Consider the following 19,798-nt stretch of genomic DNA (forward strand, 5'->3'; position numbering starts at 1 on the left):
TCTCCGCAGGTTACCATGGACTACAGAGGCTGCATTCTGACGCCAGGGCCTTCCGAGAATGCCAAGGGCAGACATGATGACCTTAAATGATTTCCTCTTGTGTCAGTGTTGGTAAACTTTAGGAGCTAGGAAATGGTCCACTTGACAGAAATGTTCAAATTTACTGGCATTTCATATATTCTCTGCTCTAACATTGTCCTGACTCTTTCTGTATATTCTTTACTTATGTTTTGGTTTTCCTTAATCAAAGTGTGTCTTTTAATTCTTTTCAAAGAAGATTCTTTGGACTTACTAAATCACCTGAATTTTATACGTTTTCTGTTGTATTAAGTTCTGCTCATATCTTTATTTATCTTTTTTCTATGTTCTCAGGGTTTATTGTTTTCATCTTCTGATGTCAATTAAAACACTTGGTTATTCATTTTAATAAATCTTTTTACTTATAAAGATTTGAACTTTTGAAGATTCCAGCTTACTTGTTCGTGTCTAAGGGTCAGGTCCTCTCCATTGTTGCTGGCCTAAGGCTTAGTTCACCATACAGCAATGTATATATTGACCTATTTTCCCCTCGACTTTCTGTGATTCCCTACCTCTCACCTTTCTTTGCAGACAAGCCATTTGAAATACCCTTAACTTATTTCACAGCCAATAAGTCTTTGAAATAATGTGTATTTTTTAGAGAAATCTTCTTATATAATTAGGCAGAAAATCTGACCTGCCATAGTTTTCAAAACAGCATAATTTCACTCTTCTCAATGATTAATCTGTTGTATTACACAACCTTGGAGTATTTAGCTTTATCAATGACATGTCCTTGAAAAATATTTTAGAGATCCTACCAGTCTTTGAAAACATCCTTGTGCCTTGTTTCAGTTCCAGTTTGATGTATATTTTCTGCCTTGTACCCGATTATTCCTACATCTGATGGATGGCCTTGGGTATCTAATTCTGGTATTGATGGTTTTGGCTGAATGTCTCCCCTTGTAGCTGCTTTCTTCAATATTGTGTAAATTTAGATCATGAGCTCATGTTTAGCTAAACAGCTGACCTTGTAAGAGGCTTAGGTGTGAACGCTCGTAAGTTTCAGCAGAAAGTCGGCAAAGATTTATTTGTGTCCCTCCAATGAGTGGCCCGCAAGGACCCCGTTTTCTACAAGTGTTGGTCCAATACTCCCTCTAGAGGCAGGGGACTCAGACAGGGCTGCTTTGCGGCCCCCGATCTGGGGCAGGGGCATTGGGCGGCCTGTGACATGGGCAGGAGCCTCTCCGCGTGTGTCCCAGGGACCCATCTGCCTGCGAACTTCGGTCACCTGGCAGGAAGCTACGATGCCCAGAACTATGCTTAGCTGTGCAGCACGGTATACTGCACGGACACGTTCCACACACACTTCAAGTAAGAGGGCGGCCTGAGTGGAAAGGTGAGAGTTTGGGCAGCTGTGCAGACAAAGAAGGCGCCCTTTGGCCTGGGCCTAAAAGCTTGTGACACTCCACTGGGCCTGCCGGGCTCTGAGGGCCCTGCCCTGGGCCCCCTGCTCCCCTGCCCTTTGTTCAGTCACAGCAGAGATGGCCACACCCACTCCCTCACTGAGGGCAGTGTTCCAACCTCCCTCAGCCCCGCCCCCTCTCCGCAGGTTACCATGCACTACAGAGGCTGCATTCTGAGGCCAGGGCGTTCCGAGAATGCCAAGGGCAGACATGATGACCTTAAATGATTTCCTCTTGTGTCAGTGTTGGTAAACTTTAGGAGCTAGGAAATGGTCCACTATACAGAAATGTTCAAATTTACTGGCATTTCATATATTCTCTGCTCTAACATTGTCCTGACTCTTTCTGTATATTCTTTACTTATGTTTTGGTTTTCCTTAATCAAAGTGTGTCTTTTAATTCTTTTCAAAGAAGATTCTTTGGACTTACTAAATCACCTGAATTTTATACGTTTTCTGTTGTATTAAGTTCTGCTCATATCTTTATTTATCTTTTTTCTATGTTCTCAGGGTTTATTGTTTTCATCTTCTGATGTCAATTAAAACACTTGGTTATTCATTTTAATAAATCTTTTTACTTATAAAGATTTGAACTTTTGAAGATTCCAGCTTACTTGTTCGTGTCTAAGGGTCAGGTCCTCTCCATTGTTGCTGGCCTAAGGCTTAGTTCACCATACAGCAATGTATATATTGACCTATTTTCCCCTCGACTTTCTGTGATTCCCTACATCTCACCTTTCTTTGCAGACAAGCCATTTGAAATACCCTTAACTTATTTCACAGCCAATAAGTCTTTGAAATAATGTGTATTTTTTAGAGAAATCTTCTTATATAATTAGGCAGAAAATCTGACCTGCCATAGTTTTCAAAACAGCATAATTTCACTCTTCTCAATGATTAATCTGTTGTATTACACAACCTTGGAGTATTTAGCTTTATCAATGACATGTCCTTTAAAAATGTTTTAGAGATCCTACCAGTCTTTGAAAACATCCTTGTGCCTTGTTTCAGTTCCAGTTTGATGTATATTTTCTGCCTTGCACCCGATTATTCCTACATCTGATGGATGGCCTTGGGAATCTAATTCTGGTATTGATTGTTTTTGCTGATTGTCTCCCCTTGTAGCTGCTTTCTTCAATATTGTGTAAATTTAGATCATGAGCTCATGTTTAGCTAAACAGCTGACCTTGTAAGAGGCTTAGGTGTGAACGCTCGTAAGTTTCAGCAGAAAGTCGGCAAAGATTTATTTGTGTCCCTCCAATGAGTGGCCCGCAAGGACCCCGTTTTCTACAAGTGTTGCTCCAATACACCCTCTATTGGCAGGGGACTCAGACAGGGCTGCTTTGCGGCCCCCGATCTGGGGCAGGGGCAGTGGGCGGCCTGTGACCCGGGCAGGAGCCCCTCCGCGTGTGTCCCAGGGACCCATCTGCCTGCGAACTTCAGTCACCTGGCAGGAAGCTACGATGCCCAGAACTATACTTAGCTGTGTAGCGCGGTGTACTGCGCGGACACGTTCCACACACACTTCAAGTAAGAGGGCGGCCTGAGTGGAAAGGTGAGAGTTTGGGCAGCTGTGCAGACAAAGAAGGCGCCCTTTGTCCTGGTCCTAAAATCTAGTGACACTCCACTGGGCCTGCCGGGCTCTGAGGGCCCTGCCCTGGGCCCCCTGCTCCCCTGCCCTTTGTTCAGTCACAGCAGAGATGGCCACACCCACTCCCTCAGTGAGGGCAGTGTTCCAACCTCCCTCAGCCCCGCCCCCTCTCCGCAGGTTACCATGGACTACAGAGGCTGCATTCTGAGGCCAGGGCGTTCCGAGAATGCCAAGGGCAGACATGACGACCTTAAATGATTTCCTGTTGTGTCAGTGTTGGTAAACTTTAGGAGCTAGGAAATGGTCCACTTGACAGAAATGTTCAAATTTACTGGCATTTCATATATTGTCTGCTCTAACATTGTCCTGACTCTTTCTGTATATTCTTTACGTATGTTTTGGTTTTCCTTAATCAAAGGGTGTCTTTTAATTCTTTTCAAAGAAGATTCTTTGGACTTACTAAATCACCTGAATTTTATACGTTTTCTGTTGTATTAAGTTCTGCTCATATCTTTATTTATCTTTTCTCTATGTTCTCAGGGTTTATTGTTTTCATCTTCTGATGTCAATTAAAACCCTTGGTTATTCATTTTAATAAATCTTTTTACTTATAAAGATTTGAACTTTTGAAGATTCCAGCTTACTTGTTCGTGTCTAAGGGTCAGGTCCTCTCCATTGTTGCTGGCCTAAGGCTTATTTCACCATACAGCAATGTATATATTGACCTATTTTCCCCTCGACTTTCTGTGATTCCCTACATCTCACCTTTCTTTGCAGACAAGCCATTTGAAATACCCTTAACTTATTTCACAGCCAATAAGTCTTTGAAATAATGTGTATTTTTTAGAGAAATCTTCTTATATAATTAGGCAGAAAATCTGACCTGCCATAGTTTTCAAAACAGCATAATTTCACTCTTCTCAATGATTAATCTGTTGTATTACACAACCTTTGATTATTTAGCTTTATCAATGACATGTCCTTGAAAAATGTTTTAGAGATCCTACCAGTCTTTGAAAACATCCTTGTGCCTTGTTTCAGTTCCAGTTTGATGTATATTTTCTGCCTTGCACCCGATTATTCCTACATCTGATGGATGGCCTTGGGAATCTAATTCTGGTATTGATTGTTTTTGCTGATTGTCTCCCCTTGTAGCTGCTTTCTTCATTATTGTGTAAATTTAGATCATGAGCTCATGTTTAGCTAAACAGCTGACCTTGTAAGAGGCTTAGGTGTGAAGGCTCGTAAGTTTCAGCAGAAAGTCGGCAAAGATTTATTTGTGTCCCTCCAATGAGTGGCCCGCAAGGACCCCGTTTCTACAAGTGTTGCTCCAATACTCCCTCTAGAGGCAGGAAACTCAGACAGGGCTGCTTTGCGGCCCCCGATCTGGGGCAGGGGCAGTGGGCGGCCTGTGACCCGGGCAGGAGCCCCTCCGCGTGTGTCCCAGGGACCCATCTGCCTGCGAACTTCAGTCACCTGGCAGGAAGCTACGATGCCCAGAACTATGCTTAGCTGTGTAGCGCGGTGTACTGCGCGGACACGTTCCACACACACTTCAAGTAAGAGGGCGGCCTGAGTGGAAAGGTGAGAGTTTGGGCAGCTGTGCAGACAAAGAAGGCGCCCTTTGGCCTGGGCCTAAAATCTTGTGACACTCCACTGGGCCTGCCGGGCTCTGAGGGCCCTGCCCTGGGTCCCCTGCTCCCCTGCCCTTTGTTCAGTCACAGCAGAGATGGCCACACCCACTCCCTCAGTGAGGGCAGTGTTCCAACCTCCCTCAGCTCCGCCCCCTCTCCGCAGGTTACCATGGACTACAGAGGCTGCATTCTGAGGCCAGGGCCTTCCGAGAATGCCAAGGGCAGACATGATGACCTTAAATGATTTCCTCTTGTGTCAGTGTTGGTAAACTTTAGGAGCTAGGAAATGGTCCACTTGACAGAAATGTTCAAATTTACTGGCATTTCATATATTCTCTGCTCTAACATTGTCCTGACTCTTTCTGTATATTCTTTACTTATGTTTTGGTTTTCCTTAATCAAAGTGTGTCTTTTAATTCTTTTCAAAGAAGATTCTTTGGACTTACTAAATCACCTGAATTTTATACGTTTTCTGTTGTATTAAGTTCTGCTCATATCTTTATTTATCTTTTCTCTATGTTCTCAGGGTTTATTGTTTTCATCTTCTGATGTCAATTAAAACACTTGGTTATTCATTTTAATAAATCTTTGTACTTATAAAGATTTGAACTTTTGAAGACTCCAGCTTACTTGTACGTGTCTAAGGGTCAGGTCCTCTCCATTGTTGCTGGCCTAAGGCTTAGTTCACCATACAGCAATGTATATATTGACCTATTTTCCCCTCGACTTTCTGTGATTCCCTACATCTCACCTTTCTTTGCAGACAAGCCATTTGAAATACCCTTAACTTATTTCACAGCCAATAAGTCTTTGAAATAATGTGTATTTTTTAGAGAAATCTTCTTATATAATTAGGCAGAAAATCTGACCTGCCATAGTTTTCAAAACAGCATAATTTCACTCTTCTCAATGATTAATCTGTTGTATTACACAACCTTGGAGTATTTAGCTTTATCAATGACATGTCCTTGAAAAATATTTTAGAGATCCTACCAGTCTTTGAAAACATCCTTGTGCCTTGTTTCAGTTCCAGTTTGATGTATATTTTCTGCCTTGTACCCGATTATTCCTACATCTGATGGATGGCCTTGGGAATCTAATTCTGGTATTGATGGTTTTGGCTGATTGTCTCCCCTTGTAGCTGCTTTCTTCAATATTGTGTAAATTTAGATCATGAGCTCATGTTTAGCTAAACAGCTGACCTTGTAAGAGGCTTAGGTGTGAACGCTCATAAGTTTCAGCAGAAAGTCGGCAAAGATTTATTTGTGTCCCTCCAATGAGTGGCCCGCAAGGACCCCGTTTTCTACAAGTGTTGGTCCAATACTCCCTCTAGAGGCAGGGGACTCAGACAGGGCTGCTTTGCGGCCCCCGATCTGGGGCAGGGGCATTGGGCGGCCTGTGACATGGGCAGGAGCCTCTCCGCGTGTGTCCCAGGGACCCATCTGCCTGCGAACTTCGGTCACCTGGCAGGAAGCTACGATGCCCAGACCTATGCTTAGCTGTGCAGCACGGTATACTGCACGGACACGTTCCACACACACTTCAAGTAAGAGGGCGGCCTGAGTGGAAAGGTGAGAGTTTGGGCAGCTGTGCAGACAAAGAAGGCACCCTTTGGCCTGGGCCTAAAAGCTTGTGACACTCCACTGGGCCTGCCGGGCTCTGAGGGCCCTGCCCTGGGCCCCCTGCTCCCCTGCCCTTTGTTCAGTCACAGCAGAGATGGCCACACCCACTCCCTCAGTGAGGGCAGTGTTCCAACCTCCCTCAGCCCCGCCCCCTCTCCGCAGGTTACCATGGACTACAGAGGCTGCATTCTGAGGCCAGGGCGTTCCGAGAATGCCAAGGGCAGACATGATGACCTTAAATGAATTCCTCTTGTGTCAGTGTTGGTAAACTTTAGGAGCTAGGAAATGGTCCACTTGACAGAAATGTTCAAATTTACTGGCATTTCATATATTGTCTGCTCTAACATTGTCCTGACTCTTTCTGTATATTCTTTACTTATGTTTTGGTTTTCCTTAATCAAAGTGTGTCTTTTAAATCTTTTCAAAGAAGATTCTTTGGACTTACTAAATCACCTGAATTTTATACGTTTTCTGTTGTATTAAGTTCTGCTCATATCTTTATTTATCTTTTCTCTATGTTCTCAGGGTTTATTGTTTTCATCTTCTGATGTCAATTAAAACACTTGGTTATTCATTTTAATAAATCTTTTTACTTATAAAGATTTGAACTTTTGAAGATTCCAGCTTACTTGTACGTGTCTAAGGGTCAGGTCCTCTCCATTGTTGCTGGCCTAAGGCTTAGTTCACCATACAGCAATGTATATATTGACCTATTTTCCCCTCGACTTTCTGTGATTCCCTACGTCTCACCTTTCTTTGCAGACAAGCCATTTGAAATACCCTTAACTTATTTCACAGCCAATAAGTCTTTGAAATAATGTGTATTTTTTAGAGAAATCTTCTTATATAATTAGGCAGAAAATCTGACCTGCCATAGTTTTCAAAACAGCATAATTTCACTCTTCTCAATGATTAATCTGTTGTATTACACAACCTTTGATTATTTAGCTTTATCAATGACATGTCCTTGAAAAATGTTTTAGAGATCCTACCAGTCTTTGAAAACATCCTTGTGCCTTGTTTCAGTTCCAGTTTGATGTATATTTTCTGCCTTGCACCCGATTATTCCTACATCTGATGGATGGCCTTGGGAATCTAATTCTGGTATTGATGGTTTTTGCTGATTGTCTCCCCTTGTAGCTGCTTTCTTCATTATTGTGTAAATTTAGATCATGAGCTCATGTTTAGCTAAACACCTGACCTTGTAAGAGGCTTAGGTGTGAACGCTCGTAAGTTTCAGCAGAAAGTCGGCAAAGATTTATTTGTGTCCCTCCAATGAGTGGCCCGCAAGGACCCCGTTTTCTACAAGTGTTGCTCCAATACTCCCTCTAGAGGCAGGGGACTCAGACAGGGCTGCTTTGCGGCCCCCGATCTGGGGCAGGGGCAGTGGGCGGCCTGTGACCCGGGCAGGAGCCCCTCCGCGTGTGTCCAAGGGACCCATCTGCCTGCGAACTTCAGTCACCTGGCAGGAAGCTACGATGCCCAGAACTATGCTTAGCTCTGTAGCGCGGTGTACTGCGCGGACACGTTCCACACACACTTCAAGTAAGAGGGAGGCCTGAGTGGAAAGGTGAGAGTTTGGGCAGCTGTGCAGGCAAAGAAGGCGCCCTTTGGCCTGGGCCTAAAATCTTGTGACACTCCACTGGGCCTGCCGGGCTCTGAGGGCCCTGCCCTGGGCCCCCTGCTCCCCTGCCCTTTGTTCAGTCACAGCAGAGATGGCCACACCCACTCCCTCAGTGAGGGCAGTGTTCCAACCTCCCTCAGCCCCGCCCCCTCTCCGCAGGTTACCATGGACTACAGAGGCTGCATTCTGAGGCCAGGGCGTTCCGAGAATGCCAAGGGCAGACATGATGACCTTAAATGATTTCCTCTTGTGTCAGTGTTGGTAAACTTTAGGAGCTAGGAAATGGTCCACTTGACAGAAATGTTCAAATTTACTGGCATTTCATATATTCTCTGCTCTAACATTGTCCTGACTCTTTCTGTATATTCTTTACTTATGTTTTGGTTTTCCTTAATCAAAGTGTGTCTTTTAATTCTTTTCAAAGAAGATTCTTTGGACTTACTAAATCACCTGAATTTTATATGTTTTCTGTTGTATTAAGTTCTGCTCATATCTTTATTTATCTTTTCTCTATGTTCTCAGGGTTTATTGTTTTCATCTTCTGATGTCAATTAAAACACTTGGTTATTCATTTTAATAAATCTTTGTACTTATAAAGATTTGAACTTTTGAAGACTCCAGCTTACTTGTACGTGTCTAAGGGTCAGGTCCTCTCCATTGTTGCTGGCCTAAGGCTTAGTTCACCATACAGCAATGTATATATTGACCTATTTTCCCCTCGACTTTCTGTGATTCCCTACATCTCACCTTTCTTTGCAGACAAGCCATTTGAAATACCCTTAACTTATTTCACAGCCAATAAGTCTTTGAAATAATGTGTATTTTTTAGAGAAATCTTCTTATATAATTAGGCAGAAAATCTGACCTGCCATAGTTTTCAAAACAGCATAATTTCACTCTTCTCAATGATTAATCTGTTGTATTACACAACCTTGGAGTATTTAGCTTTATCAATGACATGTCCTTGAAAAATATTTTAGAGATCCTACCAGTCTTTGAAAACATCCTTGTGCCTTGTTTCAGTTCCAGTTTGATGTATATTTTCTGCCTTGTACCCGATTATTCCTACATCTGATGGATGGCCTTGGGAATCTAATTCTGGTATTGATGGTTTTGGCTGATTGTCTCCCCTTGTAGCTGCTTTCTTCAATATTGTGTAAATTTAGATCATGAGCTCATGTTTAGCTAAACAGCTGACCTTGTAAGAGGCTTAGGTGTGAACGCTCATAAGTTTCAGCAGAAAGTCGGCAAAGATTTATTTGTGTCCCTCCAATGAGTGGCCCGCAAGGACCCCGTTTTCTACAAGTGTTGGTCCAATACTCCCTCTAGAGGCAGGGGACTCAGACAGGGCTGCTTTGCGGCCCCCGATCTGGGGCAGGGGCATTGGGCGGCCTGTGACATGGGCAGGAGCCTCTCCGCGTGTGTCCCAGGGACCCATCTGCCTGCGAACTTCGGTCACCTGGCAGGAAGCTACGATGCCCAGACCTATGCTTAGCTGTGCAGCACGGTATACTGCACGGACATGTTCCACACACACTTCAAGTAAGAGGGCGGCCTGAGTGGAAAGGTGAGAGTTTGGGCAGCTGTGCAGACAAAGAAGGCGCCCTTTGGCCTGGGCCTAAAAGCTTGTGACACTCCACTGGGCCTGCCGGGCTCTGAGGGCCCTGCCCTGGGCCCCCTGCTCCCCTGCCCTTTGTTCAGTCACAGCAGAGATGGCCACAGCCACTCCCTCAGTGAGGGCAGTGTTCCAACCTCCCTCAGCCCCGCCCCCTCTCCGCAGGTTACCATGGACTACAGAGGCTGCATTCTGAGGCCAGGGCGTTCCGAGAATGCCAAGGGCAGACATGATGACCTTAAATGATTTCCTCTTGTGTCAGTGTTGGTAAACTTTAGGAGCTAGGAAATGGTCCACTTGACAGAAATGTTCAAATTTACTGGCATTTCATATATTGTCTGCTCTAACATTGTCCTGACTCTTTCTGTATATTCTTTACGTATGTTTTGGTTTTCCTTAATCAAAGTGTGTCTTTTAAATCTTTTCAAAGAAGATTCTTTGGACTTACTAAATCACCTGAATTTTATACGTTTTCTGTTGTATTAAGTTCTGCTCATATCTTTATTTATCTTTTCTCTATGTTCTCAGGGTTTATTGTTTTCATCTTCTGATGTCAATTAAAACACTTGGTTATTCATTTTAATAAATCTTTGTACTTATAAAGATTTGAACTTTTGAAGACTCCAGCTTACTTGTACGTGTCTAAGGGTCAGGTCCTCTCCATTGTTGCTGGCCTAAGGCTTAGTTCACCATACAGCAATGTATATATTGACCTATTTTCCCCTCGACTTTCTGTGATTCCCTACATCTCACCTTTCTTTGCAGACAAGCCATTTGAAATACCCTTAACTTATTTCACAGCCAATAAGTCTTTGAAATAATGTGTATTTTTTAGAGAAATCTTCTTATATAATTAGGCAGAAAATCTGACCTGCCATAGTTTTCAAAACAGCATAATTTCACTCTTCTCAATGATTAATCTGTTGTATTACACAACCTTTGATTATTTAGCTTTATCAATGACATGTCCTTGAAAAATGTTTTAGAGATCCTACCAGTCTTTGAAAACATCCTTGTGCCTTGTTTCAGTTCCAGTTTGATGTATATTTTCTGCCTTGCACCCGATTATTCCTACATCTGATGGATGGCCTTGGGAATCTAATTCTGGTATTGATTGTTTTTGCTGATTGTCTCCCCTTGTAGCTGCTTTCTTCATTATTGTGTAAATTTAGATCATGAGCTCATGTTTAGCTAAACAGCTGACCTTGTAAGAGGCTTAGGTGTGAAGGCTCGTAAGTTTCAGCAGAAAGTCGGCAAAGATTTATTTGTGTCCCTCCAATGAGTGGCCCGCAAGGACCCCGTTTCTACAAGTGTTGCTCCAATACTCCCTCTAGAGGCAGGGGACTCAGACAGGGCTGCTTTGCGGCCCCCGATCTGGGGCAGGGGCAGTGGGCGGCCTGTGACCCGGGCAGGAGCCCCTCCGCGTGTGTCCCAGGGACCCATCTGCCTGCGAACTTCAGTCACCTGGCAGGAAGCTACGATGCCCAGAACTATGCTTAGCTGTGTAGCGCGGTGTACTGCGCGGACACGTTCCACACACACTTCAAGTAAGAGGGCGGCCTGAGTGGAAAGGTGAGAGTTTGGGCAGCTGTGCAGACAAAGAAGGCGCCCTTTGGCCTGGGCCTAAAATCTTGTGACACTCCACTGGGCCTGCCGGGCTCTGAGGGCCCTGCCCTGGGTCCCCTGCTCCCCTGCCCTTTGTTCAGTCACAGCAGAGATGGCCACACCCACTCCCTCAGTGAGGGCAGTGTTCCAACCTCCCTCAGCTCCGCCCCCTCTCCGCAGGTTACCATGGACTACAGAGGCTGCATTCTGAGGCCAGGGCCTTCCGAGAATGCCAAGGGCAGACATGATGACCTTAAATGATTTCCTCTTGTGTCAGTGTTGGTAAACTTTAGGAGCTAGGAAATGGTCCACTTGACAGAAATGTTCAAATTTACTGGCATTTCATATATTCTCTGCTCTAACATTGTCCTGACTCTTTCTGTATATTCTTTACTTATGTTTTGGTTTTCCTTAATCAAAGTGTGTCTTTTAATTCTTTTCAAAGAAGATTCTTTGGACTTACTAAATCACCTGAATTTTATACGTTTTCTGTTGTATTAAGTTCTGCTCATATCTTTATTTATCTTTTCTCTATGTTCTCAGGGTTTATTGTTTTCATCTTCTGATGTCAATTAAAACACTTGGTTATTCATTTTAATAAATCTTTGTACTTATAAAGATTTGAACTTTTGAAGACTCCAGCTTACTTGTACGTGTCTAAGGGTCAGGTCCTCTCCATTGTTGCTGGCCTAAGGCTTAGTTCACCATACAGCAATGTATATATTGACCTATTTTCCCCTCGACTTTCTGTGATTCCCTACATCTCACCTTTCTTTGCAGACAAGCCATTTCAAATACCCTTAACTTATTTCACAGCCAATAAGTCTTTGAAATAATGTGTATTTTTTAGAGAAATCTTCTTATATAATTAGGCAGAAAATCTGACCTGCCATAGTTTTCAAAACAGCATAATTTCACTCTTCTCAATGATTAATCTGTTGTATTACAGAACCTTGGAGTATTTAGCTTTATCAATGACATGTCCTTGAAAAATATTTTAGAGATCCTACCAGTCTTTGAAAACATCCTTGTGCCTTGTTTCAGTTCCAGTTTGATGTATATTTTCTGCCTTGTACCCGATTATTCCTACATCTGATGGATGGCCTTGGGAATCTAATTCTGGTATTGATGGTTTTGGCTGATTGTCTCCCCTTGTAGCTGCTTTCTTCAATATTGTGTAAATTTAGATCATGAGCTCATGTTTAGCTAAACAGCTGACCTTGTAAGAGGCTTAGGTGTGAACGCTCATAAGTTTCAGCAGAAAGTCGGCAAAGATTTATTTGTGTCCCTCCAATGAGTGGCCCGCAAGGACCCCGTTTTCTACAAGTGTTGGTCCAATACTCCCTCTAGAGGCAGGGGACTCAGACAGGGCTGCTTTGCGGCCCCCGATCTGGGGCAGGGGCATTGGGCGGCCTGTGACATGGGCAGGAGCCTCTCCGCGTGTGTCCCAGGGACCCATCTGCCTGCGAACTTCGGTCACCTTGCAGGAAGCTACGATGCCCAGAACTATGCTTAGCTGTGCAGCACGGTATACTGCACGGACACGTTCCACACACACTTCAAGTAAGAGGGCGGCCTGAGTGGAAAGGTGAGAGTTTGGGCAGCTGTGCAGACAAAGAAGGCGCCCTTTGGCCTGGGCCTAAAAGCTTGTGACACTCCACTGGGCCTGCCGGGCTCTGAGGGCCCTGCCCTGGGCCCCCTGCTCCCCTGCCCTTTGTTCAGTCACAGCAGAGATGGCCACACCCACTCCCTCACTGAGGGCAGTGTTCCAACCTCCCTCAGCCCCGCCCCCTCTCCGCAGGTTACCATGCACTACAGAGGCTGCATTCTGAGGCCAGGGCGTTCCGAGAATGCCAAGGGCAGACATGATGACCTTAAATGATTTCCTCTTGTGTCAGTGTTGGTAAACTTTAGGAGCTAGGAAATGGTCCACTATACAGAAATGTTCAAATTTACTGGCATTTCATATATTCTCTGCTCTAACATTGTCCTGACTCTTTCTGTATATTCTTTACTTATGTTTTGGTTTTCCTTAATCAAAGTGTGTCTTTTAATTCTTTTCAAAGAAGATTCTTTGGACTTACTAAATCACCTGAATTTTATACGTTTTCTGTTGTATTAAGTTCTGCTCATATCTTTATTTATCTTTTTTCTATGTTCTCAGGGTTTATTGTTTTCATCTTCTGATGTCAATTAAAACACTTGGTTATTCATTTTAATAAATCTTTTTACTTATAAAGATTTGAACTTTTGAAGATTCCAGCTTACTTGTTCGTGTCTAAGGGTCAGGTCCTCTCCATTGTTGCTGGCCTAAGGCTTAGTTCACCATACAGCAATGTATATATTGACCTATTTTCCCCTCGACTTTCTGTGATTCCCTACATCTCACCTTTCTTTGCAGACAAGCCATTTGAAATACCCTTAACTTATTTCACAGCCAATAAGTCTTTGAAATAATGTGTATTTTTTAGAGAAATCTTCTTATATAATTAGGCAGAAAATCTGACCTGCCATAGTTTTCAAAACAGCATAATTTCACTCTTCTCAATGATTAATCTGTTGTATTACACAACCTTGGAGTATTTAGCTTTATCAATGACATGTCCTTTAAAAATGTTTTAGAGATCCTACCAGTCTTTGAAAACATCCTTGTGCCTTGTTTCAGTTCCAGTTTGATGTATATTTTCTGCCTTGCACCCGATTATTCCTACATCTGATGGATGGCCTTGGGAATCTAATTCTGGTATTGATTGTTTTTGCTGATTGTCTCCCCTTGTAGCTGCTTTCTTCAATATTGTGTAAATTTAGATCATGAGCTCATGTTTAGCTAAACAGCTGACCTTGTAAGAGGCTTAGGTGTGAACGCTCGTAAGTTTCAGCAGAAAGTCGGCAAAGATTTATTTGTGTCCCTCCAATGAGTGGCCCGCAAGGACCCCGTTTTCTACAAGTGTTGCTCCAATACACCCTCTATTGGCAGGGGACTCAGACAGGGCTGCTTTGCGGCCCCCGATCTGGGGCAGGGGCAGTGGGCGGCCTGTGACCCGGGCAGGAGCCCCTCCGCGTGTGTCCCAGGGACCCATCTGCCTGCGAACTTCAGTCACCTGGCAGGAAGCTACGATGCCCAGAACTATACTTAGCTGTGTAGCGCGGTGTACTGCGCGGACACGTTCCACACACACTTCAAGTAAGAGGGCGGCCTGAGTGGAAAGGTGAGAGTTTGGGCAGCTGTGCAGACAAAGAAGGCGCCCTTTGTCCTGGTCCTAAAATCTAGTGACACTCCACTGGGCCTGCCGGGCTCTGAGGGCCCTGCCCTGGGCCCCCTGCTCCCCTGCCCTTTGTTCAGTCACAGCAGAGATGGCCACACCCACTCCCTCAGTGAGGGCAGTGTTCCAACCTCCCTCAGCCCCGCCCCCTCTCCGCAGGTTACCATGGACTACAGAGGCTGCATTCTGAGGCCAGGGCGTTCCGAGAATGCCAAGGGCAGACATGACGACCTTAAATGATTTCCTGTTGTGTCAGTGTTGGTAAACTTTAGGAGCTAGGAAATGGTCCACTTGACAGAAATGTTCAAATTTACTGGCATTTCATATATTGTCTGCTCTAACATTGTCCTGACTCTTTCTGTATATTCTTTACGTATGTTTTGGTTTTCCTTAATCAAAGGGTGTCTTTTAATTCTTTTCAAAGAAGATTCTTTGGACTTACTAAATCACCTGAATTTTATACGTTTTCTGTTGTATTAAGTTCTGCTCATATCTTTATTTATCTTTTCTCTATGTTCTCAGGGTTTATTGTTTTCATCTTCTGATGTCAATTAAAACCCTTGGTTATTCATTTTAATAAATCTTTTTACTTATAAAGATTTGAACTTTTGAAGATTCCAGCTTACTTGTTCGTGTCTAAGGGTCAGGTCCTCTCCATTGTTGCTGGCCTAAGGCTTATTTCACCATACAGCAATGTATATATTGACCTATTTTCCCCTCGACTTTCTGTGATTCCCTACATCTCACCTTTCTTTGCAGACAAGCCATTTGAAATACCCTTAACTTATTTCACAGCCAATAAGTCTTTGAAATAATGTGTATTTTTTAGAGAAATCTTCTTATATAATTAGGCAGAAAATCTGACCTGCCATAGTTTTCAAAACAGCATAATTTCACTCTTCTCAATGATTAATCTGTTGTATTACACAACCTTTGATTATTTAGCTTTATCAATGACATGTCCTTGAAAAATGTTTTAGAGATCCTACCAGTCTTTGAAAACATCCTTGTGCCTTGTTTCAGTTCCAGTTTGATGTATATTTTCTGCCTTGCACCCGATTATTCCTACATCTGATGGATGGCCTTGGGAATCTAATTCTGGTATTGATTGTTTTTGCTGATTGTCTCCCCTTGTAGCTGCTTTCTTCATTATTGTGTAAATTTAGATCATGAGCTCATGTTTAGCTAAACAGCTGACCTTGTAAGAGGCTTAGGTGTGAAGGCTCGTAAGTTTCAGCAGAAAGTCGGCAAAGATTTATTTGTGTCCCTCCAATGAGTGGCCCGCAAGGACCCCGTTTCTACAAGTGTTGCTCCAATACTCCCTCTAGAGGCAGGAAACTCCGACAGGGCTGCTTTGCGGCCCCCGATCTGGGGCAGGGGCAGTGGGCGGCCTGTGACCCGGGCAGGAGCCCCTCCGCGTGTGTCCCAGGGACCCATCTGCCTGCGAACTTCAGTCACCTGGCAGGAAGCTACGATGCCCAGAACTATGCTTAGCTGTGTAGCGCGGTGTACTGCGCGGACACGTTCCACACACACTTCAAGTAAGAGGGCGGCCTGAGTGGAAAGGTGAGAGTTTGGGCAGCTGTGCAGACAAAGAAGGCGCCCTTTGGCCTGGGCCTAAAATCTTGTGACACTCCACTGGGCCTGCCGGGCTCTGAGGGCCCTGCCCTGGGTCCCCTGCTCCCCTGCCCTTTGTTCAGTCACAGCAGAGATGGCCACACCCACTCCCTCAGTGAGGGCAGTGTTCCAACCTCCCTCAGCTCCGCCCCCTCTCCGCAGGTTACCATGGACTACAGAGGCTGCATTCTGAGGCCAGGGCCTTCCGAGAATGCCAAGGGCAGACATGATGACCTTAAATGATTTCCTCTTGTGTCAGTGTTGGTAAACTTTAGGAGCTAGGAAATGGTCCACTTGACAGAAATGTTCAAATTTACTGGCATTTCATATATTCTCTGCTCTAACATTGTCCTGACTCTTTCTGTATATTCTTTACTTATGTTTTGGTTTTCCTTAATCAAAGTGTGTCTTTTAATTCTTTTCAAAGAAGATTCTTTGGACTTACTAAATCACCTGAATTTTATACGTTTTCTGTTGTATTAAGTTCTGCTCATATCTTTATTTATCTTTTCTCTATGTTCTCAGGGTTTATTGTTTTCATCTTCTGATGTCAATTAAAACACTTGGTTATTCATTTTAATAAATCTTTGTACTTATAAAGATTTGAACTTTTGAAGACTCCAGCTTACTTGTACGTGTCTAAGGGTCAGGTCCTCTCCATTGTTGCTGGCCTAAGGCTTAGTTCACCATACAGCAATGTATATATTGACCTATTTTCCCCTCGACTTTCTGTGATTCCCTACATCTCACCTTTCTTTGCAGACAAGCCATTTGAAATACCCTTAACTTATTTCACAGCCAATAAGTCTTTGAAATAATGTGTATTTTTTAGAGAAATCTTCTTATATAATTAGGCAGAAAATCTGACCTGCCATAGTTTTCAAAACAGCATAATTTCACTCTTCTCAATGATTAATCTGTTGTATTACACAACCTTGGAGTATTTAGCTTTATCAATGACATGTCCTTGAAAAATATTTTAGAGATCCTACCAGTCTTTGAAAACATCCTTGTGCCTTGTTTCAGTTCCAGTTTGATGTATATTTTCTGCCTTGTACCCGATTATTCCTACATCTGATGGATGGCCTTGGGAATCTAATTCTGGTATTGATGGTTTTGGCTGATTGTCTCCCCTTGTAGCTGCTTTCTTCAATATTGTGTAAATTTAGATCATGAGCTCATGTTTAGCTAAACAGCTGACCTTGTAAGAGGCTTAGGTGTGAACGCTCATAAGTTTCAGCAGAAAGTCGGCAAAGATTTATTTGTGTCCCTCCAATGAGTGGCCCGCAAGGACCCCGTTTTCTACAAGTGTTGGTCCAATACTCCCTCTAGAGGCAGGGGACTCAGACAGGGCTGCTTTGCGGCCCCCGATCTGGGGCAGGGGCATTGGGCGGCCTGTGACATGGGCAGGAGCCTCTCCGCGTGTGTCCCAGGGACCCATCTGCCTGCGAACTTCGGTCACCTGGCAGGAAGCTACGATGCCCAGACCTATGCTTAGCTGTGCAGCACGGTATACTGCACGGACACGTTCCACACACACTTCAAGTAAGAGGGCGGCCTGAGTGGAAAGGTGAGAGTTTGGGCAGCTGTGCAGACAAAGAAGGCACCCTTTGGCCTGGGCCTAAAAGCTTGTGACACTCCACTGGGCCTGCCGGGCTCTGAGGGCCCTGCCCTGGGCCCCCTGCTCCCCTGCCCTTTGTTCAGTCACAGCAGAGATGGCCACACCCACTCCCTCAGTGAGGGCAGTGTTCCAACCTCCCTCAGCCCCGCCCCCTCTCCGCAGGTTACCATGGACTACAGAGGCTGCATTCTGAGGCCAGGGCGTTCCGAGAATGCCAAGGGCAGACATGATGACCTTAAATGAATTCCTCTTGTGTCAGTGTTGGTAAACTTTAGGAGCTAGGAAATGGTCCACTTGACAGAAATGTTCAAATTTACTGGCATTTCATATATTGTCTGCTCTAACATTGTCCTGACTCTTTCTGTATATTCTTTACTTATGTTTTGGTTTTCCTTAATCAAAGTGTGTCTTTTAAATCTTTTCAAAGAAGATTCTTTGGACTTACTAAATCACCTGAATTTTATACGTTTTCTGTTGTATTAAGTTCTGCTCATATCTTTATTTATCTTTTCTCTATGTTCTCAGGGTTTATTGTTTTCATCTTCTGATGTCAATTAAAACACTTGGTTATTCATTTTAATAAATCTTTTTACTTATAAAGATTTGAACTTTTGAAGATTCCAGCTTACTTGTACGTGTCTAAGGGTCAGGTCCTCTCCATTGTTGCTGGCCTAAGGCTTAGTTCACCATACAGCAATGTATATATTGACCTATTTTCCCCTCGACTTTCTGTGATTCCCTACGTCTCACCTTTCTTTGCAGACAAGCCATTTGAAATACCCTTAACTTATTTCACAGCCAATAAGTCTTTGAAATAATGTGTATTTTTTAGAGAAATCTTCTTATATAATTAGGCAGAAAATCTGACCTGCCATAGTTTTCAAAACAGCATAATTTCACTCTTCTCAATGATTAATCTGTTGTATTACACAACCTTTGATTATTTAGCTTTATCAATGACATGTCCTTGAAAAATGTTTTAGAGATCCTACCAGTCTTTGAAAACATCCTTGTGCCTTGTTTCAGTTCCAGTTTGATGTATATTTTCTGCCTTGCACCCGATTATTCCTACATCTGATGGATGGCCTTGGGAATCTAATTCTGGTATTGATGGTTTTTGCTGATTGTCTCCCCTTGTAGCTGCTTTCTTCATTATTGTGTAAATTTAGATCATGAGCTCATGTTTAGCTAAACACCTGACCTTGTAAGAGGCTTAGGTGTGAACGCTCGTAAGTTTCAGCAGAAAGTCGGCAAAGATTTATTTGTGTCCCTCCAATGAGTGGCCCGCAAGGACCCCGTTTTCTACAAGTGTTGCTCCAATACTCCCTCTAGAGGCAGGGGACTCAGACAGGGCTGCTTTGCGGCCCCCGATCTGGGGCAGGGGCAGTGGGCGGCCTGTGACCCGGGCAGGAGCCCCTCCGCGTGTGTCCAAGGGACCCATCTGCCTGCGAACTTCAGTCACCTGGCAGGAAGCTACGATGCCCAGAACTATGCTTAGCTCTGTAGCGCGGTGTACTGCGCGGACACGTTCCACACACACTTCAAGTAAGAGGGAGGCCTGAGTGGAAAGGTGAGAGTTTGGGCAGCTGTGCAGGCAAAGAAGGCGCCCTTTGGCCTGGGCCTAAAATCTTGTGACACTCCACTGGGCCTGCCGGGCTCTGAGGGCCCTGCCCTGGGCCCCCTGCTCCCCTGCCCTTTGTTCAGTCACAGCAGAGATGGCCACACCCACTCCCTCAGTGAGGGCAGTGTTCCAACCTCCCTCAGCCCCGCCCCCTCTCCGCAGGTTACCATGGACTACAGAGGCTGCATTCTGAGGCCAGGGCGTTCCGAGAATGCCAAGGGCAGACATGATGACCTTAAATGATTTCCTCTTGTGTCAGTGTTGGTAAACTTTAGGAGCTAGGAAATGGTCCACTTGACAGAAATGTTCAAATTTACTGGCATTTCATATATTCTCTGCTCTAACATTGTCCTGACTCTTTCTGTATATTCTTTACTTATGTTTTGGTTTTCCTTAATCAAAGTGTGTCTTTTAATTCTTTTCAAAGAAGATTCTTTGGACTTACTAAATCACCTGAATTTTATATGTTTTCTGTTGTATTAAGTTCTGCTCATATCTTTAT

This window comes from Mesoplodon mirus (assembly GCF_964341445.2).
Source record: "Mesoplodon mirus genome assembly, chromosome: 1".
In the NCBI taxonomy this organism is placed as follows: Eukaryota; Metazoa; Chordata; class Mammalia; order Artiodactyla; family Ziphiidae; genus Mesoplodon; species Mesoplodon mirus.